The sequence below is a fragment of the Bombina bombina genome, chromosome 5, assembly GCF_027579735.1.
Source record: "Bombina bombina isolate aBomBom1 chromosome 5, aBomBom1.pri, whole genome shotgun sequence".
Taxonomy (NCBI): domain Eukaryota; kingdom Metazoa; phylum Chordata; class Amphibia; order Anura; family Bombinatoridae; genus Bombina; species Bombina bombina.
The window spans coordinates 54,957,432-54,971,824 of record NC_069503.1 but is presented as its reverse complement, the minus strand read 5'-3'; the positions used below and the strand labels follow the sequence as shown (position 1 = coordinate 54,971,824).

The 14,393-nt window shown below is 39.4% G+C and overlaps 1 protein-coding gene across 1 annotated transcript in view; it reads left to right on the top strand.

Annotated features, from left to right (window-relative positions):
- Positions 1–14,393, top strand: part of LOC128661302 (zinc finger protein 585A-like) — a 304,604-nt gene that overhangs the window by 226,126 nt on the left and 64,085 nt on the right. The window lies entirely within an intron of this gene.

Sequence of the window (14,393 nt, the reverse complement as noted above, 5' to 3'; positions counted from 1 at the left end):
CTGCTGATTCTCGTTTCAGTACTGGTTTGGCTTTCTACAAACATGTAGATGAGTGTCCTGGGGTAAGTAAATCTTATTTTCTGTGACACTCTAAGCTATGGTTGGGCACTTTGTTTATAAAGTTCTAAATATATGTATTCAAACATTTATTTGCCTTGACTCAGAATGTTCAACATTCCTTATTTTCAGACAGTCAGTTTCATATTTGGGATAATGCATTTGAATTTATCATTTTTTCTTACCTTCAAAAATTTGACTCTTTTTCCCTGTGGGCTGTTAGGCTCGCGGGGGCTGAAAATGCTTCATTTTATTGCGTCATTCTTGGCGCTGACTTTTTTGGCGCAAAAAATCTTTTCCGTTTCCGGCGTCATACGTGTCGCCGGAAGTTGCGTCATTTTTTGACGTTATTTTGCGCCAAAAATGTTGGCGTTCCGGAAGTGGCGTCATTTTTGTCGCCAAAAGCATTTAGGCGCCAAATAATGTGGGCGTCTTATTTGGCGCTAAAAAAATATGGGCGTCACTTTTGTCTCCACATTATTTAAGTCTCATTTTTCATTGCTTCTGGTTGCTAGAAGCTTGTTCTTTGGCATTTTTTCCCATTCCTGAAACTGTCATTTAAGGAATTTGATCAATTTTGATTTATATGTTGTTTTTTCTCTTACATATTGCAAGATGTCTCACGTTGCATCTGAGTCAGAAGATACTTCAGGAAAATCGCTGTCTAGTGCTGGATCTACCAAAGCTAAGTGTATCTGCTGTAAACTTTTGGTAGCTATTCCTCCGGCTGTTGTTTGTATTAATTGTCATGACAAACTTGTTAATGCAGATAATATTTCCTTTAGTAAAGTACCATTGCCTGTTGCAGTTCCTTCAACATCTAAGGTGCAGAATGTTCCTGATAACATAAGAGATTTTGTTTCTGAATCCATCAAGAAGGCTATGTCTGTTATTTCTCCTTCTAGTAAACATAAAAAATCTGTTAAAACTTCTCTCCCTACAGATGAATTTTTAAATGAACATCATCATTCTGATTCTGATGACTCTTCTGGTTCAGAGGATTCTGTTTCAGAGATTGATGCTGATAAATCTTCATATTTATTTAAAATGGAATTTATTCGTTCTTTACTTAAAGAAGTACTAATTGCTTTAGAAATAGAGGATTCTGGTCCTCTTGATACTAATTCTAAACGTTTAGATAAGGTATTTAAATCTCCTGTGGTTATTCCAGAAGTTTTTCCTGTTCCTAATGCTATTTCTGAAGTAATTTCCAAAGAATGGGATAAATTGGGTAATTCATTTACTCCTTCTAAACGTTTTAAGCAATTATATCCTGTGCCGTCTGACAGATTAGAATTTTGGGACAAAATCCCTAAAGTTGATGGGGCTATTTCTACCCTTGCTAAACGTACTACTATTCCTACGTCAGATGGTACTTCGTTTAAGGATCCTTTAGATAGGAAAATTGAATCCTTTCTAAGAAAAGCTTATCTGTGTTCAGGTAATCTTCTTAGGCCTGCTATATCATTGGCTGATGTTGCTGCAGCTTCAACTTTTTGGTTGGAAACTTTAGCGCAACAAGTAACAGATCATGATTCTCATAATATTATTATTCTTCTTCAGCATGCTAATAATTTTATCTGTGATGCCATTTTTGATATTATTAGAGTTGATGTCAGGTTTATGTCTCTAGCTATTTTAGCTAGAAGAGCTTTATGGCTTAAGACTTGGAATGCTGATATGGCGTCTGTTACGGTTGCCTCCAGGCTGGCTGGAAGTTGGACCGTAGAAAAGGATGCTCCTAGCGCTCACCAAAGAATCATCAGCACCATAGTCAGCAATCCCTGTAGTGATATAAGCTGTATCCTACAAACATGAGTCAAAGCTTCAAGTTAGAGGGTCAACATAGGTCTGATGTGCTGGAGCACACAGCCTCCTTTTTATTGAGGTTACATGCAAACAGGACACTCTCAGGGGGAGGCATAAAATCCCCCATCACACATTTGATATTAGATAGACACTCCCTTTGACAGGCCACAACATTTACTTCAGCAGATAACATTACACACAATAAAACAATGCAGTCCACCTTATCAATACTAGTCTGATTAGACAATGGGAAAGTTGATCACTAAACCTAATTAGAGCTAATCCCAGCAGACTTGTATTTAGAATAGGTTTCTTGAAGCTGAACAAAATTTAACTCTTAATGGCACACAATGAAACTGAACCAAGTGGGAGAAAGCCAGGGACAAGTCATTTCACAGGTCTGGGGACATAGTCTTAAAGGGGCATTGTTCATTAAAGTCACAATATGTCCCCAGATGGTTCTTAAAGGGCCACACACACCCAACAAAAGTCAATATGTCCTCAGGGGCACAATCTTCCAGGGGCCATAGTCATGAGGAAGGAGGCTGGCAAATAGGCTTCTCCAAAATCCAGGGAAGCAGGGCAATTTTTCATTTAAAGGGCCAGTTACAAACAGCAGTTTGTAACATATCTCCCCTTTTGGAGGGAGACTAACCAGGCACCTGACCTTCTGCCGGTCAGTGCCCAAGTTAGTCTCGCAACCCACCCACAAATAATCGCTAGCAGCAAAGTAGCCCCCCCACAATACGTAGTACTGGCCTGTAAGTTCCAGGTTGCAGGATGAAAGTGCAGCATCCTCGGCCTTCCTGGCGCAGCTGGGCAAATAGCTGATGGTACTTGGGGGGCAGAGGCCAGCGGCACTCTGCCCTGGTGCCAGCGCTTCTGCTGGGGTGAGGGGTTTGCAGGCCAGTCCTGTAACAAGGGGGTCTGTAGGGCAGAGGCCAGCAGCGCTCTGTTCTGATGCCAGCTCTTCTGCTGGGGGAATTGGGGCATAGTCCTGCCCGGTGGCAAAGGGAACGTGGGGGTCAGTGGGGGTTAACATCTCCACTGTTAACCCTGGGCCCAAGTTAGGAGTTAGCTGGGGAGGGGGAGATTGGCTTACCTCCTCCTCCTGATACTCCGGTGGCCGTTGGGAAGGGAGGTCGATGCTCTCCGCTTCCTGTGGAACATGCTGCGGCTGGGGAGAGAGACCGGTTGTCTCCTCTCCCTGGAAGGCACACTCCGGCTGGGGAGGGAGGTCGATGCTCTCCCCTCCCTGTAGCTGGGTCTGTCGCTGGGGATCTGGGCCGCCTGCCCAGCATCCCTGTAGGGCCGGTAGAGAGACTGCGGTCCCATCTCCACCTGCCTGCTGGGGGTCCTCCCAGGACCAGTCTATGAGGCCTGCTGCCTCTGGTATCTCTGGCTGGGGAAGGGGACTGGTTGTCTCTTCCCTCTGCACGGTATACTGCCGCTGGGGAGGGAGGTCGCTGCTCTCCTCTCCCTGTAACTCTGGCTGCCGCTGGGAAGGGAGGTCGTTGCTCTCCGCTCCCTGTGACTCACTTTCTCGCTGGAGACCAGGTGTCCAGACCCTCAAACTCCACAGTTGGCGCTCAAAGGCTCGTGCCGCTTTGTTCTCCGTATCCAATTCCCGGATGATGCGACTGACTACCTCCTGTGCAGGGTCTGGACCATATCGGACTAGCCGCCTCTTTACCTCTGGAACGAAATCCGCGCCCTCATAGCGACGGATCAGGTTGAGGTGCTCTTCACAGGGTTCTGAATAGTGTCTTGTCAGCTCCATGCTGCTGTAGGTAGGGACGCTGCGCAGTGGCTAGCGTTGCCCTCAATAACTCTCCTACGATACCAGTGCTGTTGTGGTGCTGCTCCTTGCGCTAGGACGCCGATCCCACCGCTGCCGCCAAATGTTACGGTTGCCTCCAGGCTGGCTGGAAGTTGGACCGTAGAAAAGGATGCTCCTAGCGCTCACCAAAGAATCATCAGCACCATAGTCAGCAATCCCTGTAGTGATATAAGCTGTATCCTACAAACATGAGTCAAAGCTTCAAGTTAGAGGGTCAACATAGGTCTGATGTGCTGGAGCACACAGCCTCCTTTTTATTGAGGTTACATGCAAACAGGACACTCTCAGGGGGAGGCATAAAATCCCCCATCACACATTTGATATTAGATAGACACTCCCTTTGACAGGCCACAACATTTACTTCAGCAGATAACATTACACACAATAAAACAATGCAGTCCACCTTATCAATACTAGTCTGATTAGACAATGGGAAAGTTGATCACTAAACCTAATTAGAGCTAATCCCAGCAGACTTGTATTTAGAATAGGTTTCTTGAAGCTGAACAAAATTTAACTCTTAATGGCACACAATGAAACTGAACCAAGTGGGAGAAAGCCAGGGACAAGTCATTTCACAGGTCTGGGGACATAGTCTTAAAGGGGCATTGTTCATTAAAGTCACAATATGTCCCCAGATGGTTCTTAAAGGGCCACACACACCCAACAAAAGTCAATATGTCCTCAGGGGCACAATCTTCCAGGGGCCATAGTCATGAGGAAGGAGGCTGGCAAATAGGCTTCTCCAAAATCCAGGGAAGCAGGGCAATTTTTCATTTAAAGGGCCAGTTACAAACAGCAGTTTGTAACAGCGTCTAAATCAACTCTACTTTCCATTTCTTTCCAGGGTAACAAATTATTTGGTTCTCAGTTGGATTCTATTATCTCAACTGTTACTGGTGGGAAAGGAACTTTTTTACCACAGAATAAAAAATCTAAGGGTAAAAACAGGGCTAATAATCGTTTTCGTTCCTTTCGTTTCAACAAAGAACAAAAGCCTGATCCTTCATCCTCATGAGCAGTTTCAGTTTGGAAACCATCTCCAGTCTGGAATAAATCCAAGCCTGCTAGAAAGGCAAAGCCTGCTTCTAAGTTCACATGAAGGTGCGGCCCTCATTCCAGCTCAGCTGGTAGGGGGCAGGTTACGTTTTTTCAAAGAAATTTGGATCAATTCTGTTCACAATCTTTGGATTCAGAACATTGTTTCAGAAGGGTACAGAATTGGTTTCAAGATGAGACCTCCTGCAAAGAGATTTTTTCTTTCCTGTGTCCCAGTAAATCCAGTGAAAGCTCAAGCATTTCTGAATTGTGTTTCAGATCTAGAGTTGGCTGGAGTAATTATGCCAGTTCCAGTTCCGGAACAGGGGATGGGGTTTTATTCAAATCTCTTCATTGTACCAAAGAAGGAGAATTCCTTCAGACCAGTTCTGGATCTAAAAATATTGAATCGTTATGTAAGGATACCAACGTTCAAAATGGTAACTGTAAGGACTATCTTGCCTTTTGTTCAGCAAGGGCATTATATGTCCACAATAGATTTACAGGATGCATATCTGCATATTCCGATTCATCCAGATCATTTTCAGTTCCTCAGATTCTCTTTTCTGGACAAGCATTACCAGTTTGTGGCTCTGCCATTTGGCCTAGCTACAGCTCCAATAATTTTTACAAAGGTTCTCGGTGCCCTTCTGTCTGTAATCAGAGAACAGGGTATTGTGGTATTTCCTTATTTGGACGATATCTTGGTACTTGCTCAGTCTTTACATTTAGCAGAATCTCATACGAATCGACTTGTGTTGTTTCTTCAAGATCATGGTTGGAGGATCAATTTACCAAAAAGTTCATTGATTCCTCAGACAAGGGTGACCTTTCTGGGTTTCCAGGTAGATTCAGTGTCCATGACTCTGTCTTTAACAGACAAGAGACGTCTAAAATTGATTTCAGCTTGTCGAAACCTTCAGTCACAATCATTCCCTTCGGTAGCCTTATGCATGGAAATTCTAGGTCTTATGACTGCTGCATCGGACGCGATCCCCTTTGCTCGTTTTCACATGCGACCTCTTCAGCTCTGTATGCTGAATCAATGGTGCAAGGATTATACAAAGATATCTCAATTAATATATTTTAAACCGATTGTACGACACTCTCTAACGTGGTGGACAGATCACCATCGTTTAATTCAGGGGGCTTCTTTTGTGCTTCCGACCTGGACTGTAATTTCAACAGATGCAAGTCTCACAGGTTGGGGAGCTGTGTGGGGATCTCTGACGGCACAAGGAGTTTGGGAATCTCAGGAGGTGAGATTACCGATCAATATTTTGGAACTCCGTGCAATTTTCAGAGCTCTTCAGTCTTGGCCTCTTCTGAAGAGAGAATCGTTCATTTGTTTTCAGACAGACAATGTCACAACTGTGGCATACATCAATCATCAAGGAGGGACTCACAGTCCTCTGGCTATGAAAGAAGTATCTTGAATTCTGGTTTGGGCGGAATCCAGCTCCTGTCTAATCTCTGCGGTTCATATCCCAGGTATAGACAATTGGGAAGCGGATTATCTCAGTCGCCAAACGTTGCATCCGGGCGAATGGTCTCTTCACCCAGAGGTATTTCTTCAGATTGTTCAAATGTGGGAACTTCCAGAAATAGATCTGATGGCGTCTCATCTAAACAAGAAACTTCCCAGGTATCTGTCCAGATCCCGGGATCCTCAGGCGGAGGCAGTGGATGCATTATCACTTCCTTGGAAGTATCATCCTGCCTATATCTTTCCGCCTCTAGTTCTTCTTCCAAGAGTAATCTCCAAGATTCTGAAGGAATGCTCGTTTGTTCTGCTGGTAGCTCCGGCATGGCCTCACAGGTTTTGGTATGCGGATCTGGTCCGGATGGCCTCTTGCCAACCGTGGACTATTCCGTTAAGACCAGACCTTCTGTGGCAAGGTCCTTTTTTCCATCAGGATCTGAAATCCTTAAATTTAAAGGTATGGAGATTGAACGCTTGATTCTTGGTCAAAGAGGTTTCTCTGACTCTGTGATTAATACTATGTTACAGGCGCGTAAATCTGTATCTAGAGAGATATATTATAGAGTCTGGAAGACTTATATTTCTTGGTGTCTTTCTCATCATTTTTCTTGGCATTCTTTTAGATTACCGAGAATTTTACAGTTTCTTCAGGATGGTTTAGATAAGGGTTTGTCCGCAAGTTCCTTGAAAGGTCAAATCTCTGCTCTTTCTGTTCTTTTTCACAGAAAGATTGCTATTCTTCCTGATATTCATTGTTTTGTACAAGCTTTGGTTCGTATAAAACCTGTCATTAAGTCAATTTCTCCTCCTTGGAGTTTGAATTTGGTTCTGGGGGCTCTTCAAGCTCCTCCGTTTGAACCTATGCATTCATTGGACATTAAATTACTTTCTTGGAAAGTTTTGTTCCTTTTGGCAATCTCTTCTGCCAGAAGAGTTTCTGAATTATCTGCTCTTTCTTGTGAGTCTCCTTTTCTGATTTTTCATCAGGATAAGGCGGTGTTGCGAACTTCTTTTGAATTTTTACCTAAAGTTGTGAATTCCAACAACATTAGTAGAGAAATTGTGGTTCCTTCATTATGTCCTAATCCTAAGAATTCTAAGGAAAAATCGTTGCATTCTTTGGATGTTGTTAGAGCTTTGAAATATTATGTTGAAGCTACTAAGTCTTTACGAAAGACTTCTAGTCTATTTGTTATCTTTTCCGGTTCTAGAAAAGGCCAGAAAGCTTCTGCCATTTCTTTGGCATCTTGGTTGAAATCTTTAATTCATCTTGCCTATGTTGAGTCGGGTAAAACTCCGCCTCAGAGGATTACAGCTCATTCTACTGGGTCAGTTTCTACTTCCTGGGCGTTTAGGAATGAAGCTTCGATTGATCAGATTTGCAAAGCAGCAACTTGGTCCTCTTTGCATACTTTTACTAAATTCTACCATTTTGATGTATTTTCTTCTTCTGAAGCAGTTTTTGGTAGAAAAGTACTTCAGGCAGCGGTTTCAGTTTGAATCTTCTGCTTATGTTTTTCATTAAACTTTATTTTGGGTGTGGATTATTTTCAGCAGGAATTGGCTGTCTTTATTTTATCCCTCCCTCTCTAGTGACTCTTGTGTGGAAAGATCCACATCTTGGGTAATCATTATCCCATACGTCACTAGCTCATGGACTCTTGCTAATTACATGAAAGAAAACATAATTTATGTAAGAACTTACCTGATAAATTAATTTCTTTCATATTAGCAAGAGTCCATGAGGCCCGCCCTTTTTTGTGGTGGTTATGATTTTTGTATAAAGCACAATTATTCCAATTCCTTATTTTATATGCTTTCGCACTTTTTTATCACCCCACTTCTTGGCTATTCGTTAAACTGAATTGTGGGTGTGGTGAGGGGTGTATTTATAGGCATTTTGAGGTTTGGGAAACTTTGCCCCTCCTGGTAGGAATGTATATCCCATACGTCACTAGCTCATGGACTCTTGCTAATATGAAAGAAATGAATTTATCAGGTAAGTTCTTACATAAATTATGTTTTTTATATAGAGGAATGCCCAATTAGTATAAAACAAGCCAAATGTGAGTGAGCCAAGATGTTTTTCATAGATTAAAAGCTTGGTTACTTATTCAAAATCTCCCATTGAAATGCATTGAAATGAGGGTACCAGGTTTAGTGCCATATTACATGATCAATATAATTTGGCTCAGGCTAGATTGATTCTTTTTATATAGAGGGATGCCCAATTAGTATAAAACAAGCCAAATGTGAGTGAGCCAAGATGGTTTTCATAGAGTACATGCTTAGTTACTTATTCAAAATCTCCCTTTGAAATGCACTGAAATTAGGGTACCAGGTTTGGTGCCATATTACATGATCAATATCATTAGGCTCGGGCTAGATTGATTCTTTTTATATAGAGGGATGCCCAAATAGTATAAAACAAGTAAAATGTGAGTGAGCCAAGATGGTTTTCATAGATTAAAAGCTTGGTTACTTATTCAAAATCTCCCATTGAAATGCATTAAAATGAGGGTACCAGGTTTGGTGCAATATTACATGATCAATATCATTTGACTCAGGCTAGATTGATTCTTTTTAGATAGAGGGATGCCCAATTAGCATAAAACAAGCCAAATGTGAGTGAGCCAAGATGTTTTTCATAGAATAAAAGCTTGGTTACTTATTCAGAATTGCCCTTTGAAATGCATTGGAATTAGGGTACCAGGTTTGGTGCATTATTACATGATCAATATCATTTGGCTCAGGCTAGATTGATTCTTTTTATATAGAGGGATGCCCAATTAGTATAAAACAAGCCAAATGTGAGTGGGCCAAGATGGTTTTCATAGATTAAAAGCTTGGCTACTTATTCAAAATCTACATTAAAATGCATTGAAATGAGGGTACCAGGTTTGGTGCCTTATTACATGATCAATATCATTTGGATCAGGCTAGATTGATTCTTTTTAGATAGAGGGATGCCAAATTAGTATAAAACAAGCCAAATGTGAGTGAGCCAAGATGATTTTCATAGATTAAAAGCTTGGTTACTTATTCAAAATCTCCCATTGAAATGCATTGAAATGAGGGTACCAGGTTTGGTGCCATATTACATGATCAATATAATTTATCTCAGGCTAGATTGATTTTTTTAAGATAGAGGGATGCACAATTACTATAAAACAAGCCAAATGTGAGTGAGCCAAGATGGTTTTCATAGAGTAAATGCTTAGTAACTTATTCAAAATCTCCCTTTGAAATGCACTGAAATTAGGGTACCAGGTTTGGTGCCATATTACATGATCAATATAATTAGGCTCGGGCTAGATTGATTCTTTTTATATAGAGGGATGCCCAATTAGTATAAAACAAGCCAAATGTGAGTGAACCAAGATGATTTTCATGGATTAAAAGCTTGGTTACGTATTCAAAATCTCCCATTAAAATGAGGGTACCAGGTTTGGTGCCATATTACATGATCAATAGAATTTGGCTCACCCTAGATTGATTCTTTTTATATAGAGGGATGCCCAATTAGTATAAAACAAGCCAAATGTGAGTGAGCCAAGATGGTTTTCATAGATTAAAAGCTTAGTTACTTATTCAGAATTGCCCATTGAAATGCATTGGAATTAGGGTACCAGGTTTGGTGCCTTATTACATGATCAATATCATTTGGCTCAGGCTAGATTGATTCTTTTTAGATAGAGGGATGCCCAATTAGTATAAAACAAGCCAAATGTGAGTGAGCCAAGATGGTTTTCATAGATCTTACTTATTCAAAATCTACATTGAAATGCATTGAAATGAGGGTACCAGGTTTGGTGCCTTATTACATGATCAATATCATTTGGCTCAGGCTAGATTGATTCTTTTTAGATAGAGGGATGCCCAATTAGTATAAAACAAGCCAAATGTGAGTGAGCCAAGATGGTTTTCATAGATCTTACTTATTCAAAATCTACATTGAAATGCATTGAAATGAGGGTACCAGGTTTGGTGCCTTATTAAATGATCAATATCATTTGGCTCAGGCTAGATTGATTCTTTTTAGATAGAGGGATGCCCAATTAGTATAAAACAAGCCAAATGTGAGTGAGCCAAGATGATTTTCATAGATTAAAAGCTTGGTTACTTATTCAAAATCTCCCATTGAAATGCATTGAAATGAGGGTACCAGGTTTGGTGCCATATTACATGATTAATATCATTTGGCTCAGGCTAGATTGATTATTTTTATATAGAAGGATGCCCAATTAGTATAAAACAAGCCAAATGTGAGTGAGCCAAGATGGTTTTCATAGATTAAAAGCTTGGTTACGTATTCAAAATCTACCATTGAAATGCATTGAAATGAGGGTACCAGGTTTGGTGCCATATTACATGATCAATATCATTTGGCTCAGGATAGATTGATTGTTTTTAGATAGAGGGATGTCCAATTAACATTAAACAAGCCAAATGTGAGTGAGCCAAGATGTTTTTCATAGATTAAAAGCTTGGTTACTTATTCAGAATTGCCCTTTCAAATGTATTTGAATTAGTGTACCATGTTTGGTGCCATATTACATGATCAATATCATTTGGCTCAGGCTAGATTGATTCTTTTTAGATAGAGGGATGCCCAATTAGTATAAAACAAGTGAAAAGTGAGTGAGCCAAGATGGTTTTCATAGAGTAAAAGCTTGGTTACTGATTCAAAATCTCCCTTTGAAATACATTGGAATTAGGGTACCAGGTTTGGAGCCATATTACATGATCAATATAATTTGGCTCAGGCTAGATTGATTCTTTTTATATAGAGGGATGTCCAATTAGTATAAAACAAGCCAAATGTGAGTGAGCCAAGATGGTTTTCATAGAGCAAAAGCTTGGTTACTTATTCACAATTTCCCATTGAAATACATGGATGCTAGGGTGCCAGCTTTGATGCAATATTACATGATCAATATCATTTGGCTCAGGCTACATTGAATTTTTTTATATAGAGGGATGCCAAATTAGCATAAAACAATCCAAATGTGAGTGAGCGAAGATGGTTTTCATAGATTAAAAGCTTGGTTACTTATTCAAAATCTCCCATTGAAATGCATTGAAATGCATTGAAATGAGGGTACCAGGTTTGGTGCCATATTACATGATCAATATCATTTGGCTCAGGCTAGATTGATTCTTTTTAGATAGAGGGATGTCCAATTAGCATAAAACAAGCCAAATGTGAGTGAGCCAAGATGGTTTTAATAGATAAAAAGCTTGGTTACTTATTCAGAATTGCCTATTGAAATGCATTGGAATTAGGGTACCAGGTTTGGTGCCATATTACATGAACAATATCATTTGGCTCAGGCTAGATTGATTCTTTTTAGTTAGAGGGATGTCCAATTAGCATAAAACAAGCCAAATGTGAGTGAGCCAAGATGGTTTTCATAGAGTAAATGCTTGGTTACTGATTCAAAATCTCCCTTTGAAATACATTGAAATGAGGGTACCAGGTTTGGTGCCATATTACATGATCAATATCATTTGGCTCAGGCTAGATTGATTCTTTTTAGATAGAGGGATGTCCAATTAGCATAAAACAAGCCAAATGTGAGTGAGCCAAGATGTTTTTCATAGATTAAATGCTTGGTTACTGATTCAAAATCTCCCTTTGAAATGCATTTAAATGAGGGTACCAGCTTTGGTGCCATGTTACATGATCAATATCATTTGGCTCAGGCTAGATTGATTCTTTTTAGATAGAGGGATGTCCAATTAGTATAAAACAAGCCAAATGTGAATGAGCCAAGATGTTTTTCATAGATTAAAAGCTTGGTTACTTATTCAGAATTGCCCTTTGAAATGCATTGGAATTAGGGTACCAGCTTTGATGCCATATTATATGTTCAATATCATTTGGCTCAGGCTACATTGATTTTTTTTGTATAGAGGGATGCCCAATTAGCATAAAACAAGCCAAATGTAAGTGAGCCAAGATGGTTTTCATAGATTAAAAGCTTGGTTACTTATTCAAAATCTCCCATTGAAATGCATTGAAATGAGGGTACCAGGTTTGGTGCCATATTACATGATCAATATCATTTGGCTCAAGCTAGATTGATTGTTTTTAGATAGAAGGATGTCCAATTAGCATAAAACAAGCCAAATGTGAGTGAGCCAAGATGTTTTTCATAGATTGAAAGCTTGGTTACTTATTCAGAATTGCCCTTTCAAATGTATTTGAATTAGTGTACCATGTTTCGTTCCATATTACATGATCAATATCATTTGGCTCAGGCTAGATTGATTATTTTTATATAGAGGGATGCCCAATTAGTATAAAACAAGTAAAATGTGAGTGAGCCAAGATGGTTTTCATAGAGTAAATGCTTGGTTACTTATTCAATATCTCCCATTGAAATGCATTGAAATTAGGGTAGCAGGTTTGGTGCCATATTACTGATCAATATAATTTGGCTCACGCTAGATTGATTCTTTTTATATAGAGGGATGCCCAATTAGTATAAAACAAGTAAAATGTGAGTGAGCCAAGTTGGTTTTAATAGATTAAAAGCTTGGTTACTTATTCAGAATTGCCTATTGAAATGCATTGGAATTAGGGTACCAGGTTTGGTGCCATATTACATGATCAATATCATTTGGCTCAGGCTAGATTCCATTTTTTTATATAGAGGAATGCCCAATTAGTATTAAACAAGCCAAATCTGAGTGAGCCAAGATGGTTTTCATAGATTAAAAGCTTGGTTACTTATTCAAAATCTCCAATTGAAATGCATTGAAATTAGGATACCAGGTTTGGTGCCATATTACATGAACAATATCATTTGGCTCAGGCTAGATTGATTCTTTTTAGTTAGAGGGATGTCCAATTAGCATAAAACAAGCCAAATGTGAGTGAGCCAAGATGGTTTTCATAGAGTAAATGCTTGGTTACTGATTCAAAATCTCCCTTTGAAATACATTGAAATGAGGGTACCAGGTTTGGTGCCATATTACATGATCAATATCATTTGGCTCAGGCTAGATTGATTCTTTTTAGATAGAGGGATGTCCAATTAGCATAAAACAAGCCAAATGTGAGTGAGCCAAGATGTTTTTCATAGATTAAATGCTTGGTTACTGATTCAAAATCTCCCTTTGAAATGCATTGAAATGAAGGTACCAGGTTTGGTGCCATTTTACATGATCAATATCATTTGGCTCAGGCTAGATTGATTCTTTTTAGATAGAGGGATGTCCAATTAGCATAAAACAAGCCAAATGTGAATGAGCCAAGATGTTTTTCATAGATTAAAAGCTTGGTTACTTATTCAGAATTGCCCTTTGAAATGCATTGGAATTAGGGTACCAGGTTTGGTGCCATATTACATGATCAATATCATTTGGCTCAGGCTAGATTGATTCTTTTTATATAGAGGGATGCCCAATTAGTATAAATCAAGTAAAATGTAAGTGAGCCAAGATGGTTTTCATAGAGTAAATGCTTGGTTACTTATTCAAAATCTCCCATTGAAATGCATTGAAATTAGGGTACCAGGTTTGGTGCCATATTACCTGATCAATATCATTTGGCTCAGGCTAGATTGATTCTTTTTAGATAGAGGGATGTCCAATTAGTATAAAACAAGCCAAATGTGAGTGAGCCAAGATGCTTTTCATAGATTAAAATCTTAGTTACTTATTCAGAATCTCCCATTGAAATGCATTAAAATGAGGGTACAAGGTTTGGTGCCATATTACATGATCAATATAATTTGGCTCAGGCTAGATTGATTCTATTTATATAGAGGGATGCCCAATTAGTATAAAACAAGCCAAATGTGAGTGAGCCAAGATGGTTTTCATAGATTAAAAGCTTGGTTACTTATTCAAAATCTCCCATTGAAATGCATTGGAATGAGGGTACTAGGTTTGGTGCCTTATTACATGATCAATATCATTTGGCTCAGGCTAGATTGATTCTTTTTAGATAGAGAGATGCCCAATTAGCATAAAACAAGCCAAATGTGAGTGATCCAAGGTGGTTTTCATAGAGTAAATGCTTGGTTACTTATTCAAAATCTCCAATTGAAATGCATTGAAATTAGGATACCAGGTTTGGTGCCATATTACATGAACAATATCATTTGGCTCAGGCTAGATTGATTCTTTTTAGTTAGAGGGATGTCCAATTAGCAT